Here is a 14695-nt window from a genome sequence, read left to right as displayed (position 1 = left end):
CACTTTCATGAAGGAACCTTACTGAAATAAAATTTGGTACTTCCTTATTCCAAGAACTATATCATATCATTTTCATTCATATATTGATGATGCCCCTTACACACAGTATAATCATTGAGTAGGTTGATGTTGTATATTACTTTGTGTTCAATTGGTAACAAACCTCGGTCCATATTACACTGTTTGAAGAATGGAAATATAAAATCTGTAGGGAGAAAAAAAGAACATCCAATTATCCTTCGACCTGTATTTTGGCAAGTAAGTGTGTAAACTATGTGAAGAACAACAAATAAAAAGAAAGTCATTATTAAAGGTTTGGTGAGAATGCTTGTTAGTCACACATAAAAAAGGACACTTTGTTCCTCTAGGATATATCCAAAAGTAAACTTCTTTCTAGGAAAAGAATAATAAAAATTTTAAATAATCAACAAACCAGTCATTATAATTTGGAAGGGCTTCCAGGAGGAAATATGTTAGAGACAAAAATAAAATAAACAAACAAATAGCGAAAGGTAGGCAACTGCCTGAGGAATATCATGTTCACTTAGTAAATCTGAGGAGACACACAGAGTTCTTGGTAGAGGAGATATAAGCCAGCATTTTTAAGCAGGCCATGCATGGACACATGACTCTCCAAGGAAAAGACTAACTCACAAGTGAATCACAGTGACACTGATGTTGTCTATCTCTCTGTCTGTCTCTCTCAGTCTCTGTCTCTCTGTCTCTATCTATCTATCTATCTATCTATCTATCTATCTATCTATCTATCTGCCTGTCTATATATCTAAGTATCTATATATCTATGTATGTTCTATCTATGTATCTATATATCCATGTATCTATGTATCTATCTATTTATCTAAGTATCTATGTATCTATGAATCTATGTATCTATATATCTATTTAACTATGTATCTATTTATGTATCTATCTATGTATTTAGGTGTCTATCTATCTATCTATCTATTTATGTATCTATTGACTTACTTATCTATTTATCTTTTTATCCTCTATCTGGCACAAAGCCAACATGCATTTCAATGAGACAGAACAGAAGATCTAGAAATGAATTGCATGCAACTATGTTCTTGACTTAATTTTTGAGCGTTTGTTTATTATTTGGGTATGTGCTTTGCCAAGTAATGTATTTGTGGGCCATGTGCATTGGGTACTCACAGGGACAAAAAAATTGAATCAACAGTAACTGGAATGGCAGATTGGTTTTAGTTGTCATCTTTGTACCTACATCTTCAGGAAGAAAAGACACTGGTTTAATTTATTTATCTAGGCCTTATCCTCTCATATCTGTGTTTTCATTTTCAACAGATTTTCTTAATTATTAGTTAATTTGTATTGTTTTCACACTGATGACCGACACCAAAATCCTGTTCTCCAACTCTCTCCTTTATAACCACTTACTGTAAAAATATCCTCACCTCTTTTAGAGAAGCGGAATACCAAACCATCCCTCCCCATTTGTAGCAACATACCCTGGCACATCAAGTAATAGCAGAACTAAGTACATTCTTGCTGTGTGAGTACAGAAAATGCAGCCCAGATAGGCGAAATGAATCAAAAGGAATGGAACATAATCATTAATGGCTCATGATCCAATCATTAGGAGACACTGATTAAGTCCAAATTTCCAGTGGCTACTTAAGTTTAGGGTCTTATTTTCAGTGCATGAATGCTCATTGAATTGTGGGTAAATATCTGTGAGCCTGACTGGGCCCAGAATCATCGATTCTGCATGTCATTTTGTGGATATCCCTAGTATTTAGAAGCCCCTAATAATGTTAATAGGGGAAACAGCTGTGTTTTAATAATGATGCAAGGATCTGGATATCTGCATGTACAAGAAATAAATGCTTATTTGCCATAAATTTCAATAATTACTCTAAGAGGTTAGGGATATTAACACTACACCGAAAACTTAAAACAGTTAGAGAAAATAATTAGAAAAAACAATCTCTGAGATATAACAATAAGGAAAGAGAATATGAGCAAAATTTTGATAGATCAATAAATAATACCACCATTTGACAAGTAGAACTTGATGAAATAAAATGAAATACCTGTGCAATAATTTATCACATTAACTGGATGATGAAACAGTATGCATAGTGAGAGAAAATTTGCCAAGCATGTAAGCAGTATCTGACATCTAAAAGACATGTAAACATAACTATCAACAAAAGAAATAACCCAAAGGAAAAAAACAGGGTAAAAAAAGGAAGTGAGAATTCTCAATGGAGAAATATAAGAAATGTTCGATGTATACTTTAAGATTGTGACATAATTTGGTATATGGAAATGCAATTTAAAATAATTTCGGCATCTCATTTTGAGTCTAATGATTATGGCACTAATTAAGAAAACAAAAGACAATAAAAGTTGGGAGGGTAGGGAGACAAGTTTTTTTTTCCTTCACTTCTAATGAGTGTGTGAACTGGAATAGCAATTAAGAAGATGCCTGTGGAAACTAGAATATGACTCAGATAGTCATTAAAGGAGAAATCAGAACATGGAATGATGCTTTTGGATCATTAAGATTAACATATAAAATAATTTCCCTCCTACCAAAGGAAAATTGCAGATTCAAATCAATCCCAGTCATCAGAATTCCTATACAATTTCTCACACACCTTGAAAGCATAATTTTCTTCTTCATGTGGAAATACAAGCTTTCAATGATAATTTAAACAATCCTGAACAATAAAGAGCTGCTTAAGGTCTCACTCTCCATGATTTCAAGTTATACTACAAAGCTATATTGATAAAACGTCTGTACTATTGGTATAAAAGCAGACAGGTTGATCAGTAGAATCCTGTAAAGCCACAGACATAAATTCATGCATCAATGCACACATGATTTTTATTAAGAAACCACAAATTCACACTGGAAAAACATCACAACTTCAATAAATAATGTCACTTATAGAGGATGTCTGTGATTAGAAAAGCACAATTAGATGTATGTTTATTGACCTGCACAAGACTGAAGCCCATGTGGGTCAAAGATCTCAACATAAAACCACATACACTGAACCTGATCAAATACACAGTGGAGGATATGCTTTAAACCTTTGGCATATGCAACAAAAACCTGAATATTTCATTGATATAAAATGCACTAAGATGAAAAATTAACAGTGTGACCTCATAACACTGAAAGGTTGTGTAAGGCAAAGGACAGTGTCAAACAGAGAAAAAGGCAGATTAGATAGAGAGAGGGAAAAGAGATTCACAAACTTCATATTCAATTTAGGAATAATGGTCAACTAAAGCAAGAAGTCAAGAAGCAAAATATCAAGAAGTCCAATAATCCAATTAATGATTGCTATACATATCTATACAGATAATTTTCAATCAAAGAAACTCAAATGACTGATAGATGAAGACACCTTTAGCATCATATCTATCAGGAAAATGCAAATTAAAACTTCTTTGTATTTCATTTTACACTTCTTAAAATGATTATAGTCAACAGAACAAATGATAGATGAGGTTGGTATGCATTGAGAAAGGAAAACATTCCTCAATTTCTGTTGGTTGTACAAAATTATACATCAACAGGAGTCAAAATGGCCGTTCTTCAGTGAGTTGGCAATCAATCTATGTCAAGATTCACATATATCCCTCAGGATATGTACTCAAATGGGGCTTCACACTACTATAAGGATAATTGCCCTATTATGTTTGTTGTGTCTCTGTAAAATGGTGAGAAAATGGAAACAACCTAGATTCCCTCAATAACAGATTTTAAAAACAGTTGTGTTACAATTATACACTGGAATATGAATTGGTTAAAACACAACAAAATGAAATTTGTAAAACAAACAAACAAAACAAAACAAAAAATATTAATTGAAAAAACCAAAACTTAGCCACGAATTCTAGAGGCAGAAACAAAAATTTGGTATGTATTCATTAACAAAATATCATAGTCTTCTTAGGAGCAACAGTACCATGTTTCAAAATATTTCTTACCCTGCATAGATATACTCTCCATTATTTATGAGGGCAAATGTCCTTGGTTTCTTTCTTAACCAAAAAAGAAAAATAAAATATGTTTTAGCTGTGCCAACATTGGCTTTCTAAAAAGTGATTGAAATTTGAATAATAAAAATACCTAATAACATTCAACACACACCTGTATTTTAGCCCTGATTCAAAAGAAACACAAACACGTAGAGCTAGTGATTGTTCATAATAAGCAAAATATGGAGTGGAGGTGTACCAATTCAGCTATCAGACAATACTGTGGTATGTGTCTTTCAATGATTGGAAGTAAACAAAATTAAAATGGGTACATTTAATGGGCTACTCCTTGCAATGTAACTGCTGATTTAATGGTGAGATAAGGTTATTTTTTTAAGTTCCAAGCAAAAGTCACAAATATTATACAGTGTGGTGTTTTGTTCTTTCCAAGGATATCACCTATTAAGAAAAGCAGACAGACACTAATAGGTCTACATGTGCTCCCAAGGATTTATGATTCAAAATGCACAATCAAACCTATTTTAAGGCATTCATAGAAAACATGTTCCATATCTAGACTGGAGAGAGAATTTCACAGATATTTCCATTGCCTTATATATTTTCTCATATTATGGCATAATTAGGAACTAGTATCTTTGTCAGTACTAAAATTCAGATCAGGTATAATACTGTAATCTCTTTAGACAGTCTGGACTTTAGGGTATGGATAATAGGTGGCTCAATTTGGATATTTATTGAATACTGTCACTGATGTGTCTGTAATTACCTTCAAACTCTGGCCAAGTAATTAAGCCAAGGTGAAGACACAAAATCAAGTTTCTGATATAGGGACTTCTCCAATATGGTGGAGGACAGAAACTATTCGAGCCCTGGAAAGAGAATTAGCAGTTTTAAGCCATTTATATTTCATGTCTCCAAAAGTTTTAGGGACAAGATAAGATGCAAAAATAGGGAATATGTTCACAGTATCTAATAGGAATAGCAATTATGATGGTGGCATTGAAGCATGGTTGCCAAATTCCATTTGCTTTAAACTTTGGGAACATTGCCAGTGATTGTCCAAGACAGATCCTTAGAGAAGGGCTTATCCTCCTCTTTATTAATCAGTCACTATATCATTCTTTGCATCCATTCATCTTCTAGGATATCTTCTGTTCTTGGCCTGGACACTGACTTTCATCTTCCCAGTCTTGTGAATCTTCACAATGTATGACCAAGCATATTTGCTTAATGTCTTTCTAGGTGAATATTCTTCTTTGTGGGAATTTCAGCAAAATTTCTGAGCTCAGATATATGATATAGCATGAATGATATGCAATTCCTGCAATAGAGAAAATTTATATAAAAACTTCCAAATACATGAAATATTTCTTGATTCAAATTCAAAAATTTACAATGAAGGCAGTTTATGAGTAATGTTTCAAAAATGGGTCATGGATGTTTAATGAACCTTTGAAATGTAGTGATAGTGAATTATATGTCCAGTTTTCATAGTTAACTTTTCAATGTCTGGATGTTTACCACTTCAATATAACACTTTAGATTTGAGGCAACAAATACTCATGACCTGACCATTTTCTTCTTTTTAAAATGTAGATATTTTGGGATGTTTTGAATGTAGTGGGATGGCAAAAATAAAAGGCTTTTGACAAGAAATTGACATTTTAATTTTTTTCTTATGAACATTTGATTGTTTGAAGGAAATGCTCCTCTTTAACTCCAAATTACTTGTATGCATAAAAATTATATTTGGCCCTAAAACATACATAATTGCAATTTATTTTAAGATATTAGAATATATATCAATCCATCAGGGCATAATTGAAAATAGAGTAACTGTAATAATTGTATAGTATATTTAATAGGAAAGCTTTAATCTATTAGTGCAATCATAGCTTTGGAGGAGAATTACTGAATTATAATATTGCTCAATATGCTGTTTTGATTCAGTGAGCTACTAATAATTATCTAATAAGATTTAATGCATGAATTAAGAAAATTCCTGTGCCCACAATTTATAATAAAATATCCTGAAGTATCACCCTGCTTCTCTAGGTGATATGAAAAAAAATGCCGTGAATCTGACTCATAAAAATATCATTGGGAATATCTTTCATACAGAATTGAAAGTGATACATGTAATTTTGTTTAAGTAGTATACCCTAATAAGAAATAAATTGCTTTAGGGAAATATATACAAGGAGAATTTTCAATTTCTCTTGGTAAACTTAATCTTTACCATTCTGGAAAATTGTTTTAATTCTTCAAATATACTCAAGGAATATTCTGGTTTAATCTTGGTACTTCCTGAATTTTTAATATTTCTGTCTATTTCATAGATGAAAGACAGGATCTCAAGGTTGATTACATGTGGGTGCAATCACGTTGAATTTTGTACTTATTGTTGGTATCCAGCAGAATTATTTGGTAGTCATAAAGGTCCTAGAGCCTTATCCTTTCTAGTTAACATTGACACTGATTCTCCCTTACTGCCATTACTAGCTCTGTGCTGTAAACTGCTACATAGTCCAATACATAACATTATCCACAATCTTTCCCCCCATAAGCTCAGGAAATAATTCATTCCAGGTTTTGCAAGTGATCATCATTAGCATGTGTGCTTATTTTAAGATAGCCTGAGACACTGGTACAATAAATGCACAGGCAGATCCTGTAGCCTCTGATCTTTTTCCTTTCACATGTCCTAAAGATCACTGATTGACAAACTCTAAATCACAATACTGCTCAATTTCTGCTAACAAAATCATAGTTCTAGAATGTCAGAAATTTCTAGCTTATATTCTAGACTATTTCTCCCAGGGATTCACCTCTAAATACCATTAGAAATGGATTGATGGTGAAGGAGTATCAGTTTAGTCTAGTATGTTGCAGGCAAACTATGCCTATGTCTCTGCATATACTTTGACAAATATGACATGGGCAATGTTCCAACATGCAGAAGTTTGTATTCTTATTATATCTAACACAAAATTTCCATGTCTCTATAACTATTTCTAAGAAAATCAGTACTGATGATAGCTTCCATACCTTCTTCATAAAGTGCAAAATATTTTAATCCTTTTGTTATTTGTGAATTTAATCAAATTCATTGAATCCCACTCATCTCTCTGTCCCTCCGTAAATATCTTGTTTTCTTGCAAACTGTTCCAAAATATAAATATAAATTAAATTATAATTTAAGAAAAAGAAGTAAAAGCTTGGGTTTTTGTATGGTATGCTTGTTTTGCCCAGTCGTATTTGCTTCACTGCATTGAGTCAGTGGTGTTTTTCCAGGTCTCTGGCTTCTGTTACACTTGAAATACAAGTTCATCAGTAGGATTCCTCTCAAATATTCTGTTGTTTCCTTGTTTTGTTAAAGAAAAACTCAATCTTTGATTCACCAGGACAGTTTCATGACAGTCTCATGTTCCATCAGTTCAAAGATTAGTTGTATTTTTGGCTTGGCCAACTCCAACCCCTTCTCTGTGCCTGGATGACAGCAACTTTTTCAGCCCTCCAGCAGCTCTCTTGAACGTGTGCCACCAGAATAGCTCCTGTTTTTCCTGGGTGAGGGGCAGGGCAGCTTCACTACCTACAGATGCTGGCTTATGGGGGCAGGAAAGGGGGCGCATACTCCTTCAAGATCACACCATCAGCGGCAGCTCTCCTGTTCTGATACCTTCAGGCCAGCTGTCTCTTACACATGTTAGAGAGATTGCCTTGACACTGCCCTGCCTGCTATAGCAAGCACATTGCAGGAACTGTTTCACAGTAACACCCTACTGATTTGTGGTTGTAACTATGTAGAAGGCTGTACTTAGCTATGCGTTGTGGCAGCTCTCCCTCTTTCATGCCTTTGGGTATTAGGTCTCTCAAATTCCCCAGGCAAGAGCAGGACCAGTTCATGTTAATTCTTCAGCCTGTGAGGATTAGGGCCACCTCATTGCAGTCCTCTAAATTCATCATGACACCAGGCAAGAGCACAGAGCAATGATATACATATGACCTTTAGGGGTTACATTGGCCTCAGATATCAACATAGACTCCTAATCATGCAGAGGCATTAACACACTCTTGGACCTTAATGAGAGCATGAATTAAATAAGATATCATCCTGTCCATGGAATCCCATGTTTGGGAAAAATAAAAAAAATAAAAAATAAGTATTTAAAAAAGATTACCATTTTTTAAAGGTATTCCCAAAGTGATCAGGAACATTACTATCCCTCCAGCTGGGGCTATCATCTGTTGTGAAAATATGTGAGTTTGCTCTGCTTTTGTTGTTGTTGTTGTTGAGCCAAATTTCAGTGACATTTCTTTTGCTTTTGATTGTTTGTTTATTTGTTTGCTTGTTTATTTTATTTTTCCAGCTTGCTTGATCATTTACTCACTCACTCACTCACTCACTCACTCACTCACTGGTATTCCAGTGTTTCCCCTTTCTATCTCTGTATGGCTCCAAGACTCCCCTGGGGGAATCAGAAAGGAGGCAAGAAGTAGTCTTTTTGATAAGGTACTTGATACTACATTTACCAGGGACTGACTGCCCTCCTTTCCAAGGTTGAGATCATCCCATCATGGAAAGATCGCTTGTTGTCTCTCCCTTTCATCCCATTTTTCCTCTTCTAACATAAACTCAATAAAATATATAAATAGATTTATTTATTTGAGTTTATTTGAATTTATTTATTTGTTTGAGTTATCTAAATTCTCTCTCAACACCTCCCCTCCACCACACAGGCTTCTCTCTGTGTGTGGGGGAGGGGATTGGTAGAGAAGAGCAAGGCAGGGATCTGACACTTCAATGCTGGTCTTTGAACTATTTGCACTGCCCTGGGGTTCTTAAATACTGACCATGTCTCTCCAGAGTCACGTTTTCTGCAAGAAGTCAGTGAGTGATGATTTCAGTGTGAATGTATGAACTCTGTGTCCTCTCAGGTCGATATTTGCTCCATCTCACGCAACCCACTGAACCAAATAATAGGCTCATACCTATTTCTTTACAAATGTTGATGGAGTTGATAACACACTCTAACAGAAACAGGAAGACTCTCACTTGTTCACTCTCACATAGCCTCAAGTGATCTGCCAGCTCAGGGATTTTTAAGTCCAAGTCTGAACAATATTTATGTGATTTGAATCTCTACTTCATGGTTAATGTTTAATAAAATAAAGCTTGTAAAGTGCTGGAGAGATGGCTCAGCAAATAAGAGCACTGACTGCTCTTCCAGCCATCCTAAGTACAATTCCCAGTAACCATATTTTAACTCACAACAATCTGTTATGGGATATGGTGGACAGTTCTGCTGTGTGTTTGAAGACAACGGCAGTGTCACATGAATAAAACATAAATACATATTTATAGAATTAAATTAAATAAAATAAAACTAAGCTTGTGATGAAAATGAATATTTTAAAGTACCAGGCATCATGTCCATAGAGCCACTCTTTATATTTTATTTTACTCTATTTTATTTTATTGTATTTCACACACACACAAACATACACACACATTATGTGTATATACATATATATATAAAACTGGAACAGAATTGCACCCTATCTAGATAGCTGGGAATGATTGAATATGTTGAGAGAGAACATTTGCAGTCAATAAAGTTTTGCTGTCCATTTTTTTTTTCGTTTGTTGTTGTTGTTTTTTGAGGGGGGTTTGTTTTGTTTTTGTGGGGAAGGTCTTTTTCTTTGCTTTCTTTTTCTTTTTTTCCCATAACACTAGTTGTGCTTTCCACAAAGTATTCTGACCATAGTTTCCAATCTCAAAGCACCTCCTAGATCCTTCCTCCCCATTCAACCAAATCTACCCCAGGCCTGCCCTTAGGTTTGATTGTTATATACTCAGTTGAGTCTCTATTGGAGAAATAATAATTTTCCCTTCTCCTGTGGTTGTACAAGATTCTGATAAACTTTATCTTACTGAAGGCCCCTGAGCAAACAATGTAGAGATGGGACGCAATACAAGAAGTGAAATTTTATTTCATCTAGCATGCTGGGGTCTCTCTGCACATGGGGAGAGAATGACCACTCACAGCCTGCACAGCCTGTGCAGAGGTCCTTTATACAGTCATCAGGGCAACTTCCATTACACACAAGGTGAATGGCAGAACAGTGCAACTAGTTGTTGTTAGGGAATGAGGTAGGAGGTCAATGCTGTCAGAATAACTCTGGGTCTCTCCAAGATGCAGGGACTTCACTGTGGCCTGAGCAATGTAATGTGGTCTTTAGCTTCTCCTTTCTTGGAAAGACAATTGTTCCATGGCCTTTCCAAAGTTCCCGAGCTGACCCTTTCATTCCCCCATTTCTTTGTGTATGTTTCAATCCTGAAGCAATTGTTAATATTCTGGCAGCTTTTACTCATGATTGTTTGTATCTTGTTCTTTGTATCTCTGCTTTAAGATTATTAGCTGCAGCAGGTATCCCTCCTATGCTGCAGTACTCCTTCTGATAATGAAGTCTGTGATTCTTTAAGGTGTCTGGTGGAAGTCACTATTCTCTATATCTAAATCATTGTCTGTCATAAAACTGTCATAATTTTCCCTTTGTAAAACCAGAGCATAGTCCCTTGCCATACCTAACTCCTACAGAATAGAAACAGTGAGTGCTGTAACAGGCTTGGCAAATCGGCACATAGGATGGGGGAAAGAACAAGAATCCAAAGGTTTCACCAGGCAATCAAGATCAAAGTCAAGTGATCTTAAGTTTGAACAGATTGTCTATCTTCTGTACTGTCCAGTGGGTGTCCCTGGGGGGAGCAGGTCATCCACAGGTTTCACATGGGAATTGTGCATCCAGGCTGTAATACTGTCCACCTTGAAGCCTGTGGCAGATTCTAGAAGAGCCAGGAAGGCTCCATTCCATTGTGGTTCCAGTGATTGCCCACTATGCCTCCTTACATAGATCTAGTCACTGTTATGGAAGTGATGATGGGTCTCTGGCATCCCTGGAGCATTAAGGTCAGACAGTTTGGGCTAAATCTCATATTGTGGGATATCTGCTGGGAGGGCCCAGTGGATACCCAAGCAGTTGAGGTACCAAAAAGGATCTCAAAAGGGGCCAGGTTGAAATGGTAAAAGCTGTTCCAGTGTCAGAATAGGTCCAAAGTTAGGGGAAACATTCAGTTTGATCCAGTCTCCAAAGTCAATTTAGTTAAGTTACTGTTTATTTTCTCTATCTTTCCTGACCTCTGAGGACAATATGCAGAATGGAGCTTCCAATTAATCCCCCGTATCTCTGTCAATCCCGGACTTACCTTAGAGACAAAAACAGTACCATAGTCTGATCCAATTAAAATGGGCACTCTGAACCTCAAGAAAATGTTCTCTAATATCTTCTTTAGTCATCATAGTAACCTTTCCTGCTTGGTGGGGAATGTCCCAACCCATCCAAGGAAAATGTCGACAAACATTATAAGGTATTCATAACCATATTTTCCTGCCGTAACTTTTGTAAAATTTCTCAATATCTTCTTAACTATTCTTCCCTATACCATTTGCCCAAACAAGTAGCATTCACTTGATGCATAAGCATTCACTTGCTGGCATACCGTACACTGTTTACTGGACAAAACATGCATCTTATAAATATGTATTTTAGGGCCCTTAACTGTTTGGGTAAACTGTTTTGTCCTTTGAATGAGCCCACTGTGTACGTGGCCTAGTAAGTCTTTACCTTACTTTTTGGAGAGAATAGTTCCCCCTTATTATGTGCATCATTGTTATCTCTTGGTAATAGTTTGTAGGGTGTCTAGCAATCTGGGTCCTTTTTTCTTTACTATACTCTAAGTGTGGCCATCCCTTGGTCCAGTCCCATTTCCCAGTGAATGTCTCTTGCAGGCCCATAACTTGGATGGGATCCTGCATAGTCACTTCTGGAGCCACTTGATCTGTCTGGTTATTGCCCACTGAGTCTTTTTTCTTTTGACATGCTTGGTAGTGAATAATACTCACAGCTGCCTTCATTAGGGTATCTAAGAATTCTATGGTTTCCTGTTTGTTTGTTCTGATGTGAGCAGTCCACTTGGCATATATCCCTGTGGACATGGATTGTGTCCAAGGCATACCTGCTATCACAGTGGATGTTAATTTTCTTGCTGACTCCAAGTTCCAAGGTCTTGGTAAGGGCCATTATCTCTAATATTGGCATTGTTGTACCAGTGGGAAGAGGTTCTGTCCACATGAAAACTCATGCCATCTACCACAGCAACATCTGCTCATCTTTGACTTTCATGGAGAAAGCTGCTCCCATCTGTAAAACAGGTAGCCTGGGACTTCAAAGGGGGTCAGTTGAAGAGATCTCTTCTGGGCCCCAAATATGTGGAGTTTTTCTCACCCCAACAGGGGTTTAGGACTGTCTGGGGTGACCCTGAGTAAATGGGCAATCCAGACTATCCCTAGTTCCACTGTTCTTCTGATAGTCCATAAACACTTTGGTTCCAGTGGCTTCTGGGACACAAGATCATTTCTTGGAAAAGGGGCCATCAGTTTTGAGTACAGAGCATTGGGTCCCTGTGTCCACCAAGAATTGAATGTATTTATCCTCATTTATTGGGAGCGGCATGTGTTCCAAAATTCCTGAGCTTACGCTTTCAGTTGTCACTGGGAGATGACATCTGTGCTATGTTTCCCTCTGAGTGCTATATTTAAACCTGTCGCATGCCACCTCTGGGTTCTGAAACAAACAAACAAACAAACAAACAGTAAAAGAAATTTAAAACAGGCATAACTGAACACCAAAAGCTATGAGCTTCTATTTGAAGATCGGCATGTTTAAAACTTCCTTAATAAAGCAAAATGAAATCCAACCTTCGCAAAAGTGAGACAATAACAAATTACAATTGCTTGAGTATATAGATAACACTTTTTCTCCAAAGAAACCCTGTTTCAAATAAATAAAAACTAGATAAGTAATTATACATATACGAACATGCATATACACATACATACATACATACATACATACATACATACATACATACAAAAAACAACAAATAATGAGAATTAAATGGCACAGAGTTGCACACAGAGTTTGGATGGCACCTAACTCTCCCACCTACATCACATACCTGCATTATCGTACATACATAAAACATACCTGTACCAGTTCCTACTATCACACCAATGCATACAAGTTAACTTACATGCACTCACCCATTCACAGGCATGCAACAAACACAAACAAATAAGCACATACACAGTTATATTATAAAATTGAACTATATAGACAATGAACCAACAAGCAATCAAAAATGTTACTGGCTTGCTTTTCCTGGCTTTCTCAGCTTTCTTTTCTTATTGAACACAAGACTACCAGCACAGAGTTGGTACCACCATGAAGGAACCCTCAGCACTTGATCACTAATTTGGAAAATATCCCACACTGAATCTCATAGTGGTACTTTCACAACTAAAGCAACTTTCCTTGTGGTATGTCCAGACTGGGTCAAGTTGACACATAAAAGCACTCAGTACAAGTTGTTGGTTGACTTTAGGCATAAAAACCATGTAGGATCTTGATACTAGATCACAGTTCAGCTCTGGAATTTGAATTGTGGCACTGACAGTTAAGTCCTGGGGCATATGCAAATCTGGACAATTCCCCCCTCCCTGGCATGCTGGGCAGGGTGCCTGATGACCTAATTGACACCTAATTCTATTAGTGTGCATGGTGTGTGTGTGTGTGTGTGTGTGTGTGTGTGTGTGCATATGTGAGCTACTTTTCTCATTTTACTTAAAGGTATTTAATCATCTCTAAGGTATGCAGATATTTCCAGCATATACTTACAAATAACCCAGCAAGCACTACTACCACCACCACCACCACCAACAACAACAACAACAACAACAACAAACAGCAAAAGTATGTTGGCATTGTCAATTTAACAGCCACTTCCCTCATTGTGGTACCCAACTGTCTAAGCTTCTGTGGAAATTGTTCAATCTCCCCTTTGCCCATACCATATGTATGGATGTAGCTGCTTGTAAATGGATACTATGTGTGTCTGTATGCTCTTGTTGGTGTGTGTGTGTATGGTTTGTATGTGTATATGTTTGTGTGAGTGTGTGTGTGTGTATGTGTGTGTCTCCATGGCCAAACTAGGGTGCACCCCAGATTTGTTTTTCAAAGATCCTTACTTATTCATTTTCTGTGCCTAGGCTTGTATAGGCCCTAGGGGACAATTCCTGAAAACCAAACCCTAAAAAAGAAAAAAAGAAAAAAAAAAAAGAAAAAAAACCCCAACAACTAACAAACCAACCAAGCAAACAAATATGTCTGCCTGCCAGTATGCCTGCTTACCTACACAGAGAAATGACATCTCTAATCAACTAACATTACCTCCAAAATTTGCTTGTTTTTCTTTCTATTTTTTTGTGTTTTTTATTGAATATCATCTTCATTTACATTGCCATGGTAAAACCTTTCCCCATATCCCCACTCCACTAAGATCTCCAACCCTTCCCCTTCCTCCTTCCCCCTGCCTCCAGTATATGCCCCTCCACCCAACACACTCCCTCCACCGCCCCTCGGTTTCCCTTTGTTCAGGCCTCTGTTGAGCCTTTACCTGACCAAGGACCATTCCTCCCACTGATGCCCAACAAGACCTTCTGCTGCCACATTTTTGCCAGGAACCGTGTGTGCCCCTTGATTGATGGTTCAGTCCCTGGGAGTGTTGAGGCGT

The sequence above is a fragment of the Apodemus sylvaticus genome, chromosome 4 (genome assembly GCF_947179515.1).
Source record: "Apodemus sylvaticus chromosome 4, mApoSyl1.1, whole genome shotgun sequence".
NCBI lineage: Eukaryota > Metazoa > Chordata > Mammalia > Rodentia > Muridae > Apodemus > Apodemus sylvaticus.
This window is presented reverse-complemented; position numbering follows the sequence as displayed.